We start from the raw sequence: 21875 nt of genomic DNA on the forward strand, positions 1-21875 counted from the left end.
GAAATTATTATTTTACGACGATGATACACATCACTACATCAGTTAAATAATATCATTTACGATTATAATATTATGTATTGAAATATTTCATATACTTACATGATACATGGTTTTGCTGAGGTTTTATCAAACGGACGACCCTCGTCAGTCGTCGTCATTGGAATATTATAATTTTAAGAAAATAACTCGACTCCGTGACCCGGTTAACAGCAGGATAAAACAAACAGAATAACTGCAGTTGTGTTTGTGGCAGGCAATTTTAAGTTTTAGCATCACTCTATATATAGTATATACAAATATGACATTACGCACATTCAACGATTGAATGATTCGTTTAGAAATACAAATACACAACGTCATATTACTATAGGTAAGCATGGAGAATAAACGATGGAATTTTGCTGATATTTGCGAAATAAATAATATAAATTATAATATTATTACAATCATTCACATACATACGTCAACGTAATACATACATAGGTATATATATATATATATATATATCTTTTATTTGCGTTTTGCGTACTATACTATTATAGATGTCACGAAAACAAAGACAAATTTGACAGAGTTTATAAAAGAAGAAAGTTATTCGTTAAAAAGTCTCCATTACATTGAAGTTTTGAGAACCTATGTTGTTTATAGTTTTTGAATTAACCGGTAAGTTGTATAGTATAGTATGAACCATCCTTTTCGCTTTTCATTTTAAACCTATTGCCAAAAAAAAAAAAATAATAATAATAGTTAAACAGTTAATAATTATAGGAATGTTAAAAAATTTTTATTTACATAATCGTTGTAATTAAAAAAAAATTAAAAAATATTACTGCAACAACTCCGTTTTGTTAACTCTTTCGCCTGCACTTACAAGTTATAACACGGTACTGGTTTTTAACACGCGTATAACCTAACCTAGGTACCTCCTAAACCTATTGAAACTTTTTACGCGCGTTCGATAAACATTTATTTTATTATATAATATTTCATCAAAGCGAAAGTGCATCATTATATTGTATTGTCGTCGTGGAGTTTGAAAATTAAAAATAAAACAACATTTTTTATCGAATACCTACTACTTTGTCGTCTACTCGTCTCAAACTGTTTATATTGTCTATTGTGAAAGGGGTGGGGGACAAATTAAACATTAGCTATCCACAGAAGGACTCCTTTATCCTTTAAGGATACGTTTTCCGTTATTGAGGTTTTGAGCATTATTTTAAGAGGGTTTATCAATAACAAATAAAAATAGACACGTTTACACAAGTAACTCTATAATATTAAATATACATTATTTCTATGGTGCAATGTATTTTATTGGAGTGTAGGTACCTATGTATGACTTGAAGATGGTTGTTACAGTGAATGTTTCTTTGATACGAAAATAGAATTAACTACCGTGTGTCAATTTGATAACTTATATAACAATTTTTTTGGACGGAGCCGAAAAGTGTGTATAGCAGGTGTTGCATTGGTCAATCATAAAGTGTCTGTATAATTTTTTTATAAGGTTTCTAATTTCTATGTGGATGTAATGGATTTTATGATTACAGAAGACATTATCAAAATCGCAAGTACACGCACATGCACTATAGTACACACACGCTCGCGCTCGTAAATATTTATTGTATGTATGTGTGTATTATACGATCACGCGATCTAATTTCTTCCCGATCGTTTTTTACGCGTTTTGACACGAATTAAATACACGTATTGTATATATATATATTTATATATATTATATTATAAAGCGAATCGTTTCCTTTGTACGCGCGCAAACCTCCCGTCACGTTTTTCCATTTCGTAAATCTCGTTTTAAGAGTTAATTGCGTTTGGGTGTATTATGCAAAAAAAAAAAAACACATTACTCCCTTTCCAGCCTATAATTTATAAATAATATACATACACATATAGGTATACGTATTCTATTTATGATGTTATTACTAGTTTATTCGTTGTGATGGGGGTCAGTCCTTCACCCGGAGACGGTGGTGCCGGCGACTTTATACGACGGCTCGGGCCGATGTGCGCGATGCTGCGATACTGCTGCAAGTACGCTACATAATATAATATAATATATATACTACCGCAGGAAATCTAGCCGACCTTGACGTTCTTGTATAACAGTCGTTTACTGTTATTATTACTATTATACTATAGGACTATTATAAACTTTGATATGTAGGTATAGAAGTTATACCTACATGTGTATACATGGATTTTTTTTTTAATCTTCTTCACTAGATTATTTATTAATTTTTTTTCACACACGATAGACGGGACGTCGTTCGTGCCCAAGGATGATGTTGTGATATCGCTTAATGTGTGCAATATGGTATTTTTTAAATTTACCTATCGCACACGTGTTTCCTATACGATGTCGTTTATTATTATTATTATTATAAATATATTATATAGGATTTACACGTTGGCTATATACAAAGATCTAACTTACAGTATGAGCTTTTAAACGCACCTATAAACCGTTCGATGTATCGGTTTATTTTCGTGTTAACGAAAAATATCCGTTTTTAAACTTTAAACTTCGAAATACTTATAATAATAACCACAGTATAATATTAGACTACCAAATACTATATAACCTATAACCTAAATATATTTTTAATGATGACCTATCATATATAGTCATGTTTTTAGTTTTGAAATCTAATTTATAAATACCGAGTTTAGAATAGTTTTTTGTTTAAGCAATAATATTCACAAACAGTATTTCATAACAGTCTTCATATTATAATCACCCAAATACCCTAATTCACGAATTATTCTCCATCACACTCCTCGGAAATCCTCCTCACCGCCTCAAAGATCATGGTGTAACTTAACCCAATACAGCAAGCTGTATTATTAAATGCCAGTAGAAGAGCCTCCAATGCGGGGGGGGGGGCTATACTTCTAGGGAAAATTCTAAATACAAAAGTACAAAACACGTCATATTATTAACATAAATTCTTATTTTATACAAACTTTACACATCGTATGTTTTCTAAATAAATAAAATAATAATAATATTCACTTGTTTTAGAAATCGTAGAGAAAAATTATCCGAGGCATTGAGTGGTTATAGCGTCAAATAAATCATCCTGTATATTAATATATGTTTATATGCTATGTAATATGCGGCACACGCTGCAAGACAATATAACACTATAATATATTATATATTATACTGTACAGTATCATGTAATGTGGGCAACGACATCATCATAATCCCACTTCCACCTCCGCCAAAAGGAATTTCGTCGGCGGATATACGCGACTACACTACGTCGCAGGACTTTCGAGGGCAAAACTATACGTTGTATAGACGTGCGATTAGGATCTCGGCCGTCCGTCTGTCTCTGTTTTGGACGAGCCGTCGTCGCCGTGGCGCAACGGTCAATGACAATATATAATAATAATAATAATAGTAATAAATACCTAATAATAAAAATAATACCGACCTAACCGATATTACGCTTGATATAAGTACAATAATAATAGTATATTATAATATATTACATATATTATATATATATATATGTATAATCATTAGGTATATCGAGATAATTACGCAGAGATAACGACGCGCGTACAATAATAATATATGCAAGAAACGGTACTATTGTGCAAACGCGTGCGGCTGTTACGTCAAAAATAATACGCAGCTAGGTACCTATAGACAGCTATAGGTATATAATGTGAGAGTGTGAGTGTGCGCGTGTGTGTATATATACGCACTTATACCGGCAATATGACGAAAAAAATTATAAAATTAGCAATAATATTATTATTTCAAAAAAAAAAAAAAAAACGAAAAACTCTTTGAACCGTCTTCGTCTGCTGCGTGCACTTTACTGTCTGCTGCAGCACGTGTAAATTATATACGATCGAAACGCAGATACACAGACGTATATAATTACCTGAATTACAAAACTATATTATAATATAGACGTATAGATATTATATATTATGTTGTATGTACTGGCACGCGATTGGCACATACCGCGAAGACGCGTAAAATCGTACAATACGTAAAAAATGTACACTCGGATAGGTATTACACGTATACTTATACCGTAGCCGATATATTATATACATATATATTATTATTATGACTTAACCCGACCTAACCTAACCTAACCGTTTGCCGAATTTTAATAATAGTAATAAGTAATAACATATATTATTATATACCTACGATGTCGTTCTTAAATATACTGTTTACCGAATTTCAATAATAGTAATAACATACATTTATAAAATTGGTGAAATACATAATAACCGAATGATTATGATATTGTATATTATTATGCATGTATTGTTTACCTCATCACGCGACTGGGTATAGTCATACGCGGTTGACCGACGCACGCAAAAACTAATATCTCACGAATTCGCGATTAAATTAAATTTAATGTTATACTTTAGCTGGAGCACAAAAGACATTGGAATAATATTGAAACGTTGGAAGTAGGTGCACTGTAGTATATACGTATACAATAGGTACTATATAGTACTACAGCAATAAGACGGAGACGAAAATGATTGCGAGTTCTCAATGACTTATACAGACCATTTCGATCTAAATCCGGCTCTCGTCTTTTAAACTCGTTTGAATGCTTTTCATGCGTATATTTAAGTAAGAGTTGTGATGTCGGTAGGAGCGAAGATTTAACACTTTTGTGAGGTAATTAATTTTAACAACTATATTGCACATTATTAATACGTATGAATTAGTTATTTAATGTTTAAAGTTGTATTGTACTGGATGTGTCACTGCGGTTAAATGGCATTAAAATATATAAATGTTGGTTAATTAAAAGGCTTTTATATAAATTCTAAAAGTTATTATTCTTTTATAGGAAATAAGAAATGAAAATATAGCTATAGGTAATCCCTAATCGTTTGTAAGGGTATTTAAATCGGAAACTTCACACACACATATATATTCATATGTATATATTATATATAAATGTATGAAGACATAAAGTTAAGTAATTTATAAGCAATACATAATATATAGTGTGTATAGTAAAACTACTAAAACTGCACTGTAGTGTGTCATGTGCAACATTTCGTGCAACTCGAAGTTTAAATTTGTATTGTTTTCAAAACAATAAAATTGAATTAATCATGTCAAATAGACGGAAAAACGTATGTTGTAAAGCAAGGTCAATAGACATTAGACATGTACCTAACGAATGAATTGTTTATTATTATGTTGTTGAATATAGACAGGACTCCAGATTTAATAAAAAATGAAGATTGTAAAATAATGAAAATGTGTATATAACTATTGAAAATAAATACTGAACACAAAATGTAACATTTTCCACATAAAAATAATAAGAAAAGTAAGTCAAATTTTATTCTTTTATTTGACAACATTTATGTGACAACTTTTTACATTTGTTGTACTGATTATTTTTCAGTACTATTTTATTTTATCTTTATCTTTATTCATATCGATTGTTATTGACATTATTATAGATTATAGGTTAAATGTTACAGTTTTTATGGACCTATATAAATTTAAACTTCACTTAACAATACATTTAATATATATTAAATATTTATTTATCGTTTAGTAGTATATTAATATAAGCAAATTAACTTCTATATAAATCGAATTACATTTTTACAATCATTCATTTCTCAGAATTTCATATCACCGTAATCGATTTTTAAAAATATTCCCCCCACACACTATTTTTTAATCTAGGTATTTTCGTCGGATAATTTTATAAGAATAGTTAAAATTCCGATAGATGGATAATTATATAGAAATATTTGTGAAAAATAAATTGTATAAAATAGTATAAGTTTAGGCTGAGTACCTTTAAAATTTGACTGTGGGATAAGTCAGCGTAACGTTACCACAGAGAAGCGTTTCTTAAACTTTTTTATCTGTGGAACCCTTTTTTTGTGTCCACTTTTATCAGGGAACCCCTACATTTTTTTTAAGTTTTAGCTATTTTTGTTAAGTTTTCAACAACAAGTTATTACAGTTCAATAATTAGAACCACTTCTCTGTTTCAATAGTCTTGATGCGTAAATAATTTTTTCCTCGCTAGCTGCAACTAATTTTTATAATTAGATATTTTTTAAAGTAATTTTCTTGAACATTTTGAAAGAAAGTGCTCAAGTTTTGTGGAACCCTGAAGTGATCTTCGTGAAACCCCAGGGTTCCAAGGCAAACAGTAAACAGTTTAAGAAACGTTACCATAGGTACCGTCATTGGGAAACATAAAAATTCTTTCCGATTGTAAAAAAATTATATGTGTAGACTATATTATAATTATATATCTACGTAGCATAAAGTGGATAATACTGTGCTATTTTTATGAGGACATGTTGTACTTGTACTTTATGGCGACGATTTATTAAAGCTGATATTACATTTTTTATCAACGAAATTTTTTTTAAGTATTGATAACAATCTCAATGGATATACATATATACATGTATTTGTATATAATGATATGTTACATTTCAATATCTATAAATATAGGTATGTACTATAGCCTATAGGTATTAAGTCATCGTTTAGTTATGTAAAATTTGTTTTATCCACAAACCAATCTTTGTTCGTGGTTTCATTTTTATATCTCTTTTCTCTGTGACCCTGTATCTTTATAATATACTCGTATATTAATTTCTTTATTTTCGGTTACCCAGAATATAATATTATACGATTATTTATTTATAAACTGTCTCGTGCCGTACAGTATAAAAGGTCAGATCACGACGGATACCTCGGAGGGAAAACAATGACGATGGTAATACCATTATAATTGTATTGCGTGTTTTGTTGTACCTACATTTTTTATATTATATACTAATCAACGATAATACGCGTGAGATCTCGGCGACACGTTATGACCAACTACACGAGAGTACGAGACCGCCTACATAATATTAGTAATATATTGGCGTTAATCATAAACATTGTTGTCAATTCATAGTTGTCAACAATATTGTTTTCTGCAGAAATCGAACGTTGTTTGTTTTGTTATTGGCTCAAAGGAGTAACATTATAATGATCGTATTAATATTGTCGATAATTAGTTCTTCGTCGTATGCATTTGTAACGCGCGCGTAGGTGTAGCTGCAGGTACGCTGTGCGCAGCTATCGTGTCGACCAATAATATTATAATATAATATGTTTGAGTGTATGTAAACATTTATAATCGGACGGTGCATGTTACACAACGTTTGACCAGTGTCCACTGCAATAATACTACTCAAATACCTGTACGGTATAAAAGACAAGACGTATTATAAATAGTTATTAGCAATACAAATAGGTATATCGGAATATGGCACGCGCGCGTAGGCGGTGTATAGGTATAAATATAGCTCATACGAGTAAAAAGTATAAACGCTTTTGTAAAGTTGCTCAATACCCAGTCGGTACTCGTTATAATAATAATAATAATATACATATTGTACCCGTTAGAAATAGTCCAACCAACGAACTCGATCTGATATTATTTGCGTTCAGTATATAACGCATAATAATATAATATATACGTTATAGTGTTATACGTTGAGTTTATATATATATAATATTTTTCATCGTCGTATAAACAATATAAAACGGAATTTTCAAACGATAACTCGAGTATAATATAGGTATAGGTACTGCGTTTAATGGCCAATTCGCGTGTGTTTGCGTACAGAGAGTAGTATATAACCTATTAATTATTAAAACGAGTTCGATGCATATGACGATATCGTTAAAAATCAAAATAATAGTGTTAGATATATACTCAGCTGGTTTGAGGATAAAATAGATAAAATTTGTTACCCTCGGGGCGTAATTTATGTATAAAAGGTATAGGTGAATTATTGTTTGATTTTACGTTTGGAGATCATAATTTACAATCGAACAGAGTATAGGTAATATATTAATATTATACGTGACAGGGGTGGCCAAATTTTTATATTGATAAAGAATAAAAATCTATTGAAATTTTATGTATAATATAGGCATAATATACATTTACGACATACATAACGCGTACCTATAATGTCGCACCGTAGTGGTTGTAAAGTTTGTTATTATGTTTCATCACGAATGCGTTAGTAAGGCAAATCCAATAGTACATTTACTTTAGAAAATTACATTCTAATGAAATACGAACAATAGGGACAATAACCTACAAGCGGGTACAGAATATAGTATTAGAAGTCATTTTAATTTTAGACGAATTCCAATTATGGTTCAAATAAAAATCCTTGAAAATAGGGATTTTCAACTTATCGGTGTATCATAATATTGCATACATACAGAAGACTGAGGATAGGTATATAATTACGTTTGCCGAGGCACGTGAAAAGAAAATGTAAAAATTGTAGTTGTCAATCAGCGCAGTGAAGTTGATTATTTTATTTTCGGTCGAGTTGATTGCCCGCTGTGTTCATCCATCACGACTTTTGTTGTCGTGGTTCAGTGATTTTTATAAACTTACGATGTATACCAATCTATACTAATTTACCATTGTAGATTTGACTTAAATATTGTTCAAAAATTCCATTGTGTATCATAAAAATGCTTATTACTCATGCATCCTAAAATACAACTTTGATTTAATATTTACAATAATATATTATATTTGGAGCACAAGCCACAAGTGACAATTCTGAAAAAAAATAACTACCTTCTATCAATAAAAGGTACATAGTGTTCTATTATGTTATTTGTATAGATTATATAAACTATAATTATATTAATTTTACTTAGATTTACAATTACAGTATTAGAATTGTGTACGTCAAAAAAAAGTACACCTTTTACGCGACATATTTTATAATTTGAAAAATTTTAATTTTGTGCACAAAATTTGAACAATTTATTGTCTATATATAGTTTCAAAATAGCAATTTATTTTCAATTAACGTCAATACATACATTCTCATAAGATAATATTATAGTTATGGCCTATGGGTAAAACTATCTGTCTTTATTTTCCTATAGTGCATTTTATTATTTTTTTAAGCGTTCGTTTTCATTACACGAGTACTAAAATGGGTTTAAAATGTATATAAGCTATTATTATGGCATGCCAGATGGACTCGCGTATATAGCGTTCCAGCGTTTGACATTGAAATAAATCCTTGTATATCTATCTCTATATATATTTATTTATTTATGCATTATATACACAATTGAACCAACTTTTATGTCGATAAAAACCTTTATGATATTACCTATTATAGTGACTTTTCTCAATATTTATCGGACTAATTACGACGGTTAATTTAACCTGGGGATGCTGTATTACAGCAGCCGTCTACAGTATTATAATATAATTTCTATATATAAGTCGCATATTATTCTGCATTCATTGTTTATACGGTCCACTGATCAGTACAATATATTATTAATACTCGAGTATAAAAAATACGTAATTTTTTCGTTTATAAAATAGATCCATGAACTCGGGCAGATAAAATAATATGTACGAAGGTCGACAATAAAAATAAATAATTTTAAATTCAACTGCACTGTGAAAATCTATAAAATCCAATCGTATAATAATACCTATTTGTGTTGGGCTATAATATAATTATGACACGCGTTGGGCTAGCACAAGAATATAATAACTTGGTAAATAATTACATGTACCTTCCTATATATTATATTACGGTCGGTGAAAAAAAAACTGTAAACGAAACACGTAAGGTTTAAAAAGAATACCTTATTTTACGCGCCAATCGTGTTTATCGTCTGTATAATTTTTTTTTAAAAAAATGTCGTAAACCGCGCAATGTATACTTCCACGCGAATTCGTATATGTATATTGTTATTACTTATAAGCTTGTGCGTATTAAAATTTGTTGAGATTTGTGGAAACTTGGAATAGGTAGTGCATACTGTTTTGGGTCAGGGTTGAAAACGTCCAAGCGCGTGTTATCAATAATATAACATAAAGGTATATAAACCGTATAGTTTATCCGATAATTATGTAATGTATTTTTCTTTAAAACATTGTAAATATAATTTACCGTTATACCTAGAATATCGCAAACAATTCAATAAGTATAGAAAGAAAAAATAATGAACCTCTGCGAAATATCATATACCAATTTATGTACATAAATAGATGTTGTGTCATTTTTTTTTTTGATAAATCGTTTTTTTTTCGTCCCCTCGGGCTTCAATAGTCGTCGAGATTTTGCTGTTTGTTATTTTCACTGACGAAAGATATTACCCAATAAATAATATTATAGCAATATAATTGTATGCATAAAACATTTATATGCATATATGTGTACCAACGCGAGTTATGATTGAAATCACTTAACTGCACTTTTTACCCGTTTTTATCGCTATCATTTTTCACTTATATCGCTCGTAGGTACTTACCAGTTACCGCTATGTGAATATACTGCATGTATACTATTTTACAGGAAAATCACTTTGTAGTAGAATCAGTAAATTATAGGAGAAATAATCAAAAGTTATGTGTTTTCTATTATAATACGATTTAATCATATAGGTACGAGTAGACTAAGTCGTATTATTTGTCATTGTATCTTAATTCGTATTTAGTAATCATAAAAATAGGTAATAATATAGTCGTTATTAAGATGTCAGCGCACTTTTTGTGTTCTCTCTCTCTGATCCACGCGCAACATGGTGCAACATTAATCTATTTCATATTTTATGAAAAATAATTTTTTTAAATTATCATCCTTGGTTAAAAAAAAGTTTGTATCACTCCTTATTAATGATATCAAAAATCTAAACAACTGAAATATTATTTAAGGTATACTTAAAATTCCAAAAATTTGAATTTGAATAAGTTCTTTATTGGTGGAAACATGGAAGGGACTAAGAGGGAGTATATTCGGGAAATCAAAAATCATCATGTATTTCTGAATCTAAAAGTTTTTAATCATTTTTTAAATATTGTTTCAACAACAAAATGTTTGTATTTTGTGATTTTGAATCATTATTATAACACCTAAAAATTATTTGATATGATATATAGTCTTATGTTTTATATGTGACTAAGGATATTTTAGGTTACATCATCTTTTATGCTCATCATTCAGACCTTGTTACCATTTTATTAAAATGATTTTTTTTAATCTAAATATGGGAGCTATATTTTAAATCTAAAAACTTATCATTGTTAAATATAACTTTTCTGCCTATGTAGTTATGCCATATAATGAATCAAGTTATGGCAATTTACACAAATAAATGTCTACTTTTTTTATTAATGTTCTAAAATGTAATTATTACATGAACACAAATAAATAATACTTTAAAAAATAAGAAATAATTATAAATAAAGTAAGAAGTAATTTACACTTTAGTAAAAATACAATAATAATACACAAATTTTACTATTATAATTAATTATAATATGTCAACCATAATATTGATAGTTGCCTAATTTGATTATCTATAATCTTTACTTTTTCAATGATTACTCTACAATTTATTGAAATTTCGATGTAATATATGTGACGTATATATGCCCATTTATAGTTTAAAAGATTTGTAAGAAGATACTTCGACAGTTTGAGCGATATTTAAAAATAATAGGTATTCCTGTGTAATCGTAAAAAAAAAAAGATCAGTAAACATAAATAAATACTCGTCAGTTCTAAAATGTAATCCTGTACCTATATGCCTGGTTCCAAACTAAATGATACCATCATCTTAAGTCCATAATAACATTATTATAGTATTGAAATTGTGTAATCATACTGTGAATATTATATTATGTTTTATACTTTTAAGTACCTCTATGTACGTTTTTAATGCATGAAAAATAATATGTTTTATAATGAAAGATATTTGAGACTTTAGTAAAGGACTATTCATGTTTCAGTATTTTCCGCGTGTACTTGGAGAGTGGTGTAGATATACGCGGCCTTGTTTCTGCCTAATGTTCAGTGGAATTTTACCTACACATCTTGTTTCGTCATTTTACGACCTTAATCAAATAATTATATCATTTTCAAATAATAAACAAAAAGTTAATTTAAAACAAAAAAAGAATATTTAAACATACGCAAGTTGAGTAACGATTCCGTAACAAATCTGTTATGATGTTAGAATTTGTTCATAGGCGTATTCTTTATAAATTATCCACTTTAAAAATTTACCATGAATTTAACTATAGAAAAAAAAACATACATGTATTATGTTTTATATACTCACATACTGCCGCTTAAACCAATTAATCTGTCAATCATTTAAGCGATAGAGTTGCCATTTATTAAAAACGACATAAACCGGGACACGTCCAGTATAAATATTGAAAAAAAAATGAATAAAAAATTAAAGTTTTTTTTTATTTACATTATAGCTAATAATAATATAATACATTATATTATTGTAATATGTTGTACTCGTGATGTCTTTATAAAACATTATAATGCGATAAGATAATCTCTACACTAATAGTGTAGTATGTTATTTTTTTTTTATGAACGTTTTAATTTTATATGCTATGAAATTTCGCGAGGTAAATTTTTTTTAGATTAAATTTTATCACACTTTTTTTTTACGATTTTAGTAATTTGAGTGTTTCTCTTAAAATAATTTGCATAATTTTGTGTATTATTAAAATACTTTAAATTTCACCATACTACCTAATTTTTAATCCACGGTTTCATAAATATTTACTAAATTTTTATACAATATTACGAAATTTTCAATTATTCATTTTTAAGTCACAAAATGTTATATAATATATAATATAGTTTATAGGTACCTACTCTACGAATTACGACTTTTTAATTCACATCGTTTTCCGAATATATTGATATTATGTTATATACGCATTACTTATATTAGGTTATATGAAATTATTGGAACATAATTACTGCGTTAAAAATAAAAATAATAATATTGCACCGCGAGTGGATGACCGACCATTTGGGACTAGATGACTGAAAAACCGAAACAAGTTCTCTTTATACACACCCTGCAGTTTTAAATAATTTTCATGAATTTTTTACATCCTGAGTCGAGCTTGGACCTATCTAAATATATTTATACATATGAATACGTACACTTTACGTACAATTTGGTTTTATACAATAATGATGCAATTTTTTTTTGAAAATAACTTAAAGTTACAGTGTGTACTGTGCTGTACAGTATCTCTGTTTTTTATATTATATATATTTATATAACTATTGAAAATATAAAACATATTTAGGAATAAAAAAAAATTAAAAAACAGGCAGTATTGTTTTTGAAGAAATTTCGTAAAAAAATGTCATTAAAACTCGTCAAAAAACATCATACACGTTAAACATGTCTAACATTTTTGTGACAATCTATAATATTACTTTGTTTTTTACTTTATAACTTAAAGTAGTTTTAATCGGCATTAATCGAAAAAAAAAAACAAATCATGTATACATAAGATTATATTATATTGTATTTCGTGAACTTATAATCTTTTGTCCTCGTTGAAACTGCAGTTAAGATGTTTGTCAGTATTACTCGTACAATGAAACAAAACACGCCATTCATTTTTCATACGATATTCATATACATAATACGTCGTTCGTAAATAATAATTTTTGGGTTTTCACACTTTTACTCTGGGGTTTATACGCGTTCGATGTGTTTGTGCATTTTTATTATTAATTACCTATGTACTTGGAAATATATCATGGCTGTTGCAGGTTAACACGTATTTTACGTACGTAAACACTGCACATTTTCATAAATAAAAGCATTGAAGATAATGTATATTATACAATATAATATACTTATTGATATAAATAATAAAGAAATATTAACTTGATTATAATTTATTTTTATATAAAAAAAAAAACCTTTCTCTGTGCTTATCGGCGATTATCAATTATCTAATATTTTATAATATACAATCGAATCGTATAAATTCCATAAATGTATAACAATGATATTTTTAAAAACTTTCAGTTACATTCTATAATACGTGTAATTTATAATTGATTTGAAAAAATGTTAATGGTGCATTTCAGGAAAACATGAAAATTACATTTAATATTATAACTTTGATATTAATGAAAATACGCGAATTAAATATTTTGTTCGTATTATTGACAATAATGTATTATTCGATCAATATCAATCTTTTTTAAATTTAATTTAAGGCAAAACTCCTTGAAAAAATGCATTTATACCATTGCAGGCATACATTTCGTTGTTCATATTTAGTGTATAATATTAATGGATAATAATCGTGACCAATTGGCAAAACCGTGTCTCCATTTGAGTCTCTTCTGAGTTGTAATCTTTTCATTTCAATGTTTAAGTGATAAATGTATCTCATTTAAAAATATACATTCTCGAATTCTTCGGTTTATATCACAAGTTGTTCAAGGACCAATTCAAATCGAAAATTGATTTAAAAAATAGATATAAGTCATAGTATAAATATACAACATATAGTTTTTTACTGTATTTAGAAATAATTTGATCACAACCGCTTTTTTTTTTTTTAATTTATTGATGTTATTAATTTTAAACGTAATCTGATGCCTGATTTAAATGATTATGTATTGATTATAACTACATTAGCGTATAAAGACTATTAACTCTCAAAAGTGAAATACGAAGACGTAATTGAAATATTAACTTGAAATACATCAATATTTAATGACAACTGATAAGATGTAAAATACATATAATAATAATTATTTATAAAAGTACCTATATATACTATATTATAATAAATTAATAAAGTATATACACAACGTATTGTACATAAATTGTATATTTATATGTACCTATATATACTAATTATTAATTTCAGTTAAAATCTGATACATTCATACGATAAGCATAACAATTACGTAGATATGAATTTCAAATTAAAAAAGAGAAAATACTTTTCGACAAGTACTAAAGAAAATAAGTTCGTATAATAAATGTGTGGTTACGCGTTACAAATATTTATAATAAAAACATAATATATTATATCTATCTACAATTTTGCAAAATCATCTTATTATTATAATTTTTATGATAATAATATGTAAATATTATATAATACTTTAAGGACAAAAAAAAGGATGAAAACAATATCGCCGATTCAATACGATTTTAGAAGAATAATTTATACAGCTATCCACATTCCACAGGTTTGAATTTTTCTAAGTGAATTTTTTTTACCTATATTTTGTTACCTATACGTAATAAACTTTCAGCTTTGTAAAGCTCTGTAAATTCTATAACATTTAGGTTGATGCACTTGGGTAATTATAAACTAAAATTTTACTGAAAACGTGTAAAACAGAAAACTACCTATATTACGTTTCGTTTACGGCATCAATACTTATCAGCTGGCAAGTATATATAGTACCTAATCGTGAGCTGCGTTTAAAAAGTAAGTTCAAAACGTTCAATACGAAAACGTTCTGATTTTCAAACTTAAATATAATAGTGTTCTTAAACACCATATTTACAAGTATTTATAGACGGATATTTATTATTTGATACAATTTAAAAAGTAAAACATTTTGATACACCTATAAAATAAGTTTATAATACGAAAAAATTCATAACTTTTGATAAACGTATTGTTAAAAAGGAAAACGTGAGGGTAAATGCTCGGTGAATCACTCCATGGAATACACAAATTGCAATCACAATATATAGTATAATTTTATGTTTGAAATAATACACACACCAAGTCACACAGATATTTTATACACTTATTATATTATTTACTAGTATAAATAGCAAATTCAATCGTGTCGTGTGCACGTGTCTCCATAATATACATATATGTATACGATATAATATACGTTATACGCGTGTTTTATATCGCAGCCCTACCTAAAAGTATAGGAATGCCGGAACACGCGCCTATCTAGGAAAACGCTATAGCTTTGCACTTTGCACGCACATAATAAAGTGTAAGTACCTATATAGGTGTACTCAAAACACGTTTACTTTATTTCATGTAGATTTATATATTATTATATAAAATATAATATGCAATAACTGTATTGAACCTGCCGAGTGTTGCAGCTGTTGTGCATGCAAATTTACACAATCAATAATCACATATTATATATATAATATATATAAAAAATATATCGTCAGTGTATTTAATGTTTATAATTTACATTAACAATATTATGACTGCGCTGCAACGCAAGACATAATGACAATTAATAGTAAATATAATACACATGTAGTGATTATATTATATATTTAAACTCGTGCATACAAATCGAATATCGGACCAGTAGCACGCAGCAGTTAATATAATATATTAGTTATAAAATTATGACTTTATATTATATTATACGATCGTTTAAATTGTAAATCGTTTAAATAGAGTAGTACGAGGTTATACCTACCCGTATTGTGAATCATCTAAGCTTTAAACACTAATAATACGTTTTTATAATCGTGAACCATAATGTGCCTACTTGTTTGAAATTCAATATTTTTATGTACCGAAATTCTCAGAAAACTTTTCTCCTTTGAAACCAAAATGCATGTTATCGTTAAATAAAAGTGCATAATACGACGACGTAAAAAGCGATAACTATAAAAAACATAATATATTTTTTTAAATTGCGTAGTGTTGTAAAGGTGTATGTGTACAACGATTTACCGGGAGAATGACTGCAGTTTATTGTGATAAAAGACTCACCTTGTACCTACTTAAGAGGCGAATAATCGGCCATAACAATATACAAAATGATTGTATTTGACGGAATGCGATCGCTTGCAACATTATAGGTACCTACCTACCTTCCTGTTTATAGCTTTCTTGAATATAATATATATATGTAGCGAATAGACGTGCAGTGCGGGAGACACCGCGCCGTTCGTTTTACTTCCTGATACCGGCCGACGCGTTTCCTCGTCCGCGAGAAAATAATTGTAGGTAAAAAATAATAATAACGACGGCGACGACGATTGAAATTAATAGATCGTTAAGCGTATAGTACCTGTATATAAATTATAATGACACGTTGTTCGAGTCCGGTCGACCTTGCTCGTATATATATAATATGCGAACGCAGTCGTTTATTATAATAATATATATAAATATGATTTACGTGTCGCGAAAAATAATATTAATAACGATGATAATAATAATTTAATTCGTATTAGTCGACCGACGACGGCGACGGGCTTCAGCGCACGCGGTTCCGGTGAAAGCTCGGAAGTGTACGCACTGCTGTAGGTACCTCCCACCCCCCATAAGCGTAGGTACAGCAGGCGAAAAAAAAAAGAATTTCAACAAAATATAATATAATCGTATCGTATATTTTTTTATACTATTATCATTATTAGAGGCCAACGTCGGAGACCTTGTGCTGCCTCATCCCACTCTAAAAAAAAAAAAAAAAAACTAAAATCGTAAAAAAATATATATCGTTCCTGAATATAATATATCCGCCGTCGCGCGCGCACATTGTTTCGCCGCGGTCTCGTCCGTCACCGCCGCCGCCGACACACGACGTTTCTCGTTTATATAGTTATATTACAATAATAACAGTCTCTATACGACTGCTCGCCGACTGCAGTTATTGTTATCATCATCGCCGTTACCGCGCATAATATTATTTGTCGTCGTTGATAATAAAATATGAACAATATATAACAATAAATAGTGGCGCACGCGACCGACAAACCGCGTCCGGCAGTCGACGACGCCGCATCATCGCCATCAGTATCCGTTCGGTTACCGGTCCGCTTGCACGCGTTCCCGCGACACGGTGGCTCGCCAGTTATAATATTATTAATATCACACGTCCTCCGAGACGGTTGATTTTTTTGGAAAAAAAAATTCGTTCGATTTTTTTTCCACCGACGGGGACCATGTCCGGCAGGACGCGTTCGCCGCAGTAAACCCCCCGCCGTATGCGGTCGACTCAATCGCATAATATTATTTATTAATTTATTATAATAACGTGCGCGCGTGTGTGTGTAATATCGCGCGTGCCTTCGAATTCAATTTCGACCCCCCGTCGTCTTAGCGTTTTTTTTTTCTTCTAATGTGCCGCACCATTTTCAATAATAATAATAATATTAACATTAAACCGTACTGATCTCCGGAACGTGTGCCGAACGCATCGCTCACTATAATTTTAATTTATACTACATATAGCGATAATATAAAATCGTCTCGTACATTTTTGGACGAAATATTTCCACCCACCGACAGTCACAGGTTCGTCATTTATAATTTATAAATTATTTTATTTAATTCTATGTACAGACGAGTTTTCTTATGTTTACACATATTATATACGTAGGCATAATAATATTACGATTGAGTCATGGTATACAGGGTGGTTGAACCACTTCAACCTAAGTAATGAATTTATTCTGGTTCTGGTTTTTGGAATTTTTAAGTATATTTAAAGACCATATTTTCAAATCATCATTGAATTCTCCATGTATTTTGTTATTGCTTGATGAATAAAATCTAACTTCAGTTTTACAAATGAAAACCCTTCCATAAAAGTACTATTAGGTACCTAATTTAAAATGTCAACAAATAATTTGACAGTTATAAAATGTTTTTACTGAGAATAATTATCCTTAAAAATGGCTTTACAAAAATATAAAATGTTTGTAACATTGAATAATATAATATAATAATATTTGTATATTTATTATTAACATTTCTAAATGACCATAGATATTCCCTACATAATCTTCCAAATTGCATAATCATAATAGGTATGGACCTATTATCCGTAGCAGACATAGTTTAATAAATCAAAAACTACTAGTTCGAATTTTTATTTTGATACATCAACATACTCAAGAAAATAATCAGTTGAATAATTTACAGTAAAAAGGGGCTCTCATTTGAAAAACAGACAATTCTCAAGTAATATAAAAAATATGAAATTTAAGTTTATATGAAAATCCCAAAAATCAGATATTGAATAACTAAATGATTGAAGAGAGATAAGGGGTGAGTACTGAGTGTAACGGTTGGTAAATAACTCGTATATCATAGTATATGTCATTGAATGAATAAAAATGTCTTAGATGAACACTTACGTTGCAATAAAAAAATAAAACTCTATTTTGGAAAAAAATTTTTTTTTAATTGTTATTAGTGAACCATTTAATGAATATGATATATGTTGGCTGTTACATGTCTATGGCTGATATTATTATTGTTATCAATTATGTGACGGGATATAATTAAACTTTAAATATCATCTTAGAACGAAATAGGTAAACTTATTTTTTGCCGCCCTTTTCAAAAGTTTCGTATTTAAGTATTTTTGTATAATACGTTACTATTAATCAATTAACAAGTTGTATTGGTAAAATTAAAATAATATTTTATTTACTCGTTTAAATGTATAAATGCATATTTAAAAAAACGAAGAAAATACAATTATTACTAACTATAATAAAATTTTTAGAATATTATATAACCCCCCAAACATAATATATATAATATATATATTATATATTTATGTTTTTATTAGATTTTCATTTACGAACAAAACATTTAAGAAATTTGAGAATGATTTATATACAAATATTTAAGGTTTTTAATAAACCTATTAATTAAATTGTTTAAAAAAAAATGGAAAATATAATCAAAGCAATACTCGTATGTAATTCATCTTCAATAAAATATTTTAGATTTTGTAATGTTGTACAAAAAAGTCTTTGATACTTAGTTTTAAATCTAGGATTCGTGTGATGTTATTAAAACCAACCTAGTTTGACATCATAAAAAAAATATTTAAAACTCTATAATCATATTTTAAGTTTAATTAATTACCTATAGATTGCACAAAAAACAATATAAATAGGTAACCAATAACCATAATGTATAATACCATAAAGCACGTAACATTTTTTTTTTTTAACAACCATCTAAATTCTATTATACAATATAGTACATATTTTTCCATGTCATTAAAAATTAAAATATATCGTAATTTGTATTTCATACTATACAATAACTAGTTAAATGATTATATAAGAAGGTGCGATAATATCAAAATTTGCAACGTTGTTGTGATGACTTGACGTAGTTTTAATACTATATTACAATAATTACACCAGCTATCTTAAAAAAAACTAATGATGCCAAAATTAAAATGGAAAGTGTTGAGATATTATGATACTATAGTTATTATGGTGTTTTTCAATTTTGATAACATTATATTTTCAATTTTAAAGAAACAAATTGTAACGTTTTGATTTATTAGTATAACAAAATATGTAGTAGGTAATTAACTCGACAAATATATAGCTTGCAGGTTAGTTACATACAATTATAGACGTTATAATTTCAAATTTTATATTTATCATCATTAGTTTTGTTTCGCATGACTGTGAGAATATAGCATTAATTCGTTTTTATTTAATTATTTTTACGATTGTCAACAATTAAAAAAAAAAAAAAACGTGTTAATTATTAAGCCATTGAGTGATTGTTATTTGCAACGCATCGTCGAGTCGTTTAGCATTTAAAGTCGATAATATCGCTTGACTTGTTACTAAAAACTACGTAAGGCATCCAAATATATAACGCGAACGTATCGTGCAGAATCCGGATCCGGGTCTTATACCAACAATATTGATGAGGAAAATATTGGAATAAAAAAAATTAAATCATGGTCCAATATTTTACGTAGGTATTTTAAAACCTATACAAAAAAAAAATCACCCGCGGGCTCAGATTTATTTATATAGCTACGATAAACTGATTTCAGGATGCTACGAATTTATTCCGGTTATTATAATGACGTATTATGATATACATCTGTATTGGTTCGATAATCGCGTTATGTTTCAACAATTAAATTATTGTTCAAACACTATTATTATATAATAAAAATAATATTACCTTTCATTTGAAGAGTATTACCGAAAGTGCTTTTATTTCATTAATTTTTGTATGGTTGTTAATTAAACTTATATTAAGATAAAAGATGAAAGATTAAAGACTATTACCTACAGCTATACGATATAGCGTTGCTTATATTTTTAAATTGTTACAGGAGTGAATCTATTCAGTTTTTACACCGTCTTATAATATATTATGTAAACAAAATGATGTACCTTTCATCATTTTAAAATGTATTATTATTATTAAATATTATCTAATATATTGGGTTTTATCTGCTATCATATTATTTTAAAGACTTATTTGTTACTTTGACATGTCTACAACTTTTGGTTACGATTGTAATGATACTTATCATTTGTATAGAAATATTTTTATCCGTGTGAACTATATTTTAATATTTTGGATAAAAAAATATAATATTTGATAAATTATAATACGTGTATAATACTATAATGTATATATTATTATTTCGTCAGTTGCACTCGGAAATCTTTTAACTGTTTGCGGAAGTTTTATAATTTTTTCGAGTCGGGAATTTAAACGATTAAACACCTTTTCGTGTTGTTATTTTTTTTTTTATGGTTGAGCAACGCGTGTACTGACGACAGGTCATTGAGTCATTCATATGACATTCGCCTTGATGTTTGGAACATTTTGTCCGGAAGTCTGAGTGAAGTGAATGTTCGAAATGCACAAATATAATATATGGGTATAGACTAGATAAAAGTGGTAAATTGTTATATTATTATTTTTATTTAAAATATTTTCTACAAATCGATCAAAGTGGTTTAAGCCTGAAATTTCTTCCAACTGACAAAAAGAACAATATTAACCTAGGATAGGTTACATATGAATAGTAATGTATGCAGTACTACGTATTTGATATTTATAATATCTATAATAATAGTCATATCATCCAATTATGCTATAGGCATATTATGTTTACACATGTATGTATTTTATGGTATTTTAGTGGGCGGAAAACAATTAATAATATTAGTATCAATGCTAACTTGAAGGTGAATATAAAAAATATAATGACTA

General features: G+C 28.3%; 1 protein-coding gene across 1 annotated transcript in view; it reads left to right on the forward strand.

The window, feature by feature from the left end:
- The window catches only part of LOC114123444 (dual oxidase maturation factor 1), a 54699-nt gene that overhangs the window by 8366 nt on the left and 24458 nt on the right, over nt 1-21875 (forward strand).

Source organism: Aphis gossypii, chromosome 3 (assembly GCF_020184175.1).
Source record: "Aphis gossypii isolate Hap1 chromosome 3, ASM2018417v2, whole genome shotgun sequence".
Lineage (NCBI taxonomy): Eukaryota > Metazoa > Arthropoda > Insecta > Hemiptera > Aphididae > Aphis > Aphis gossypii.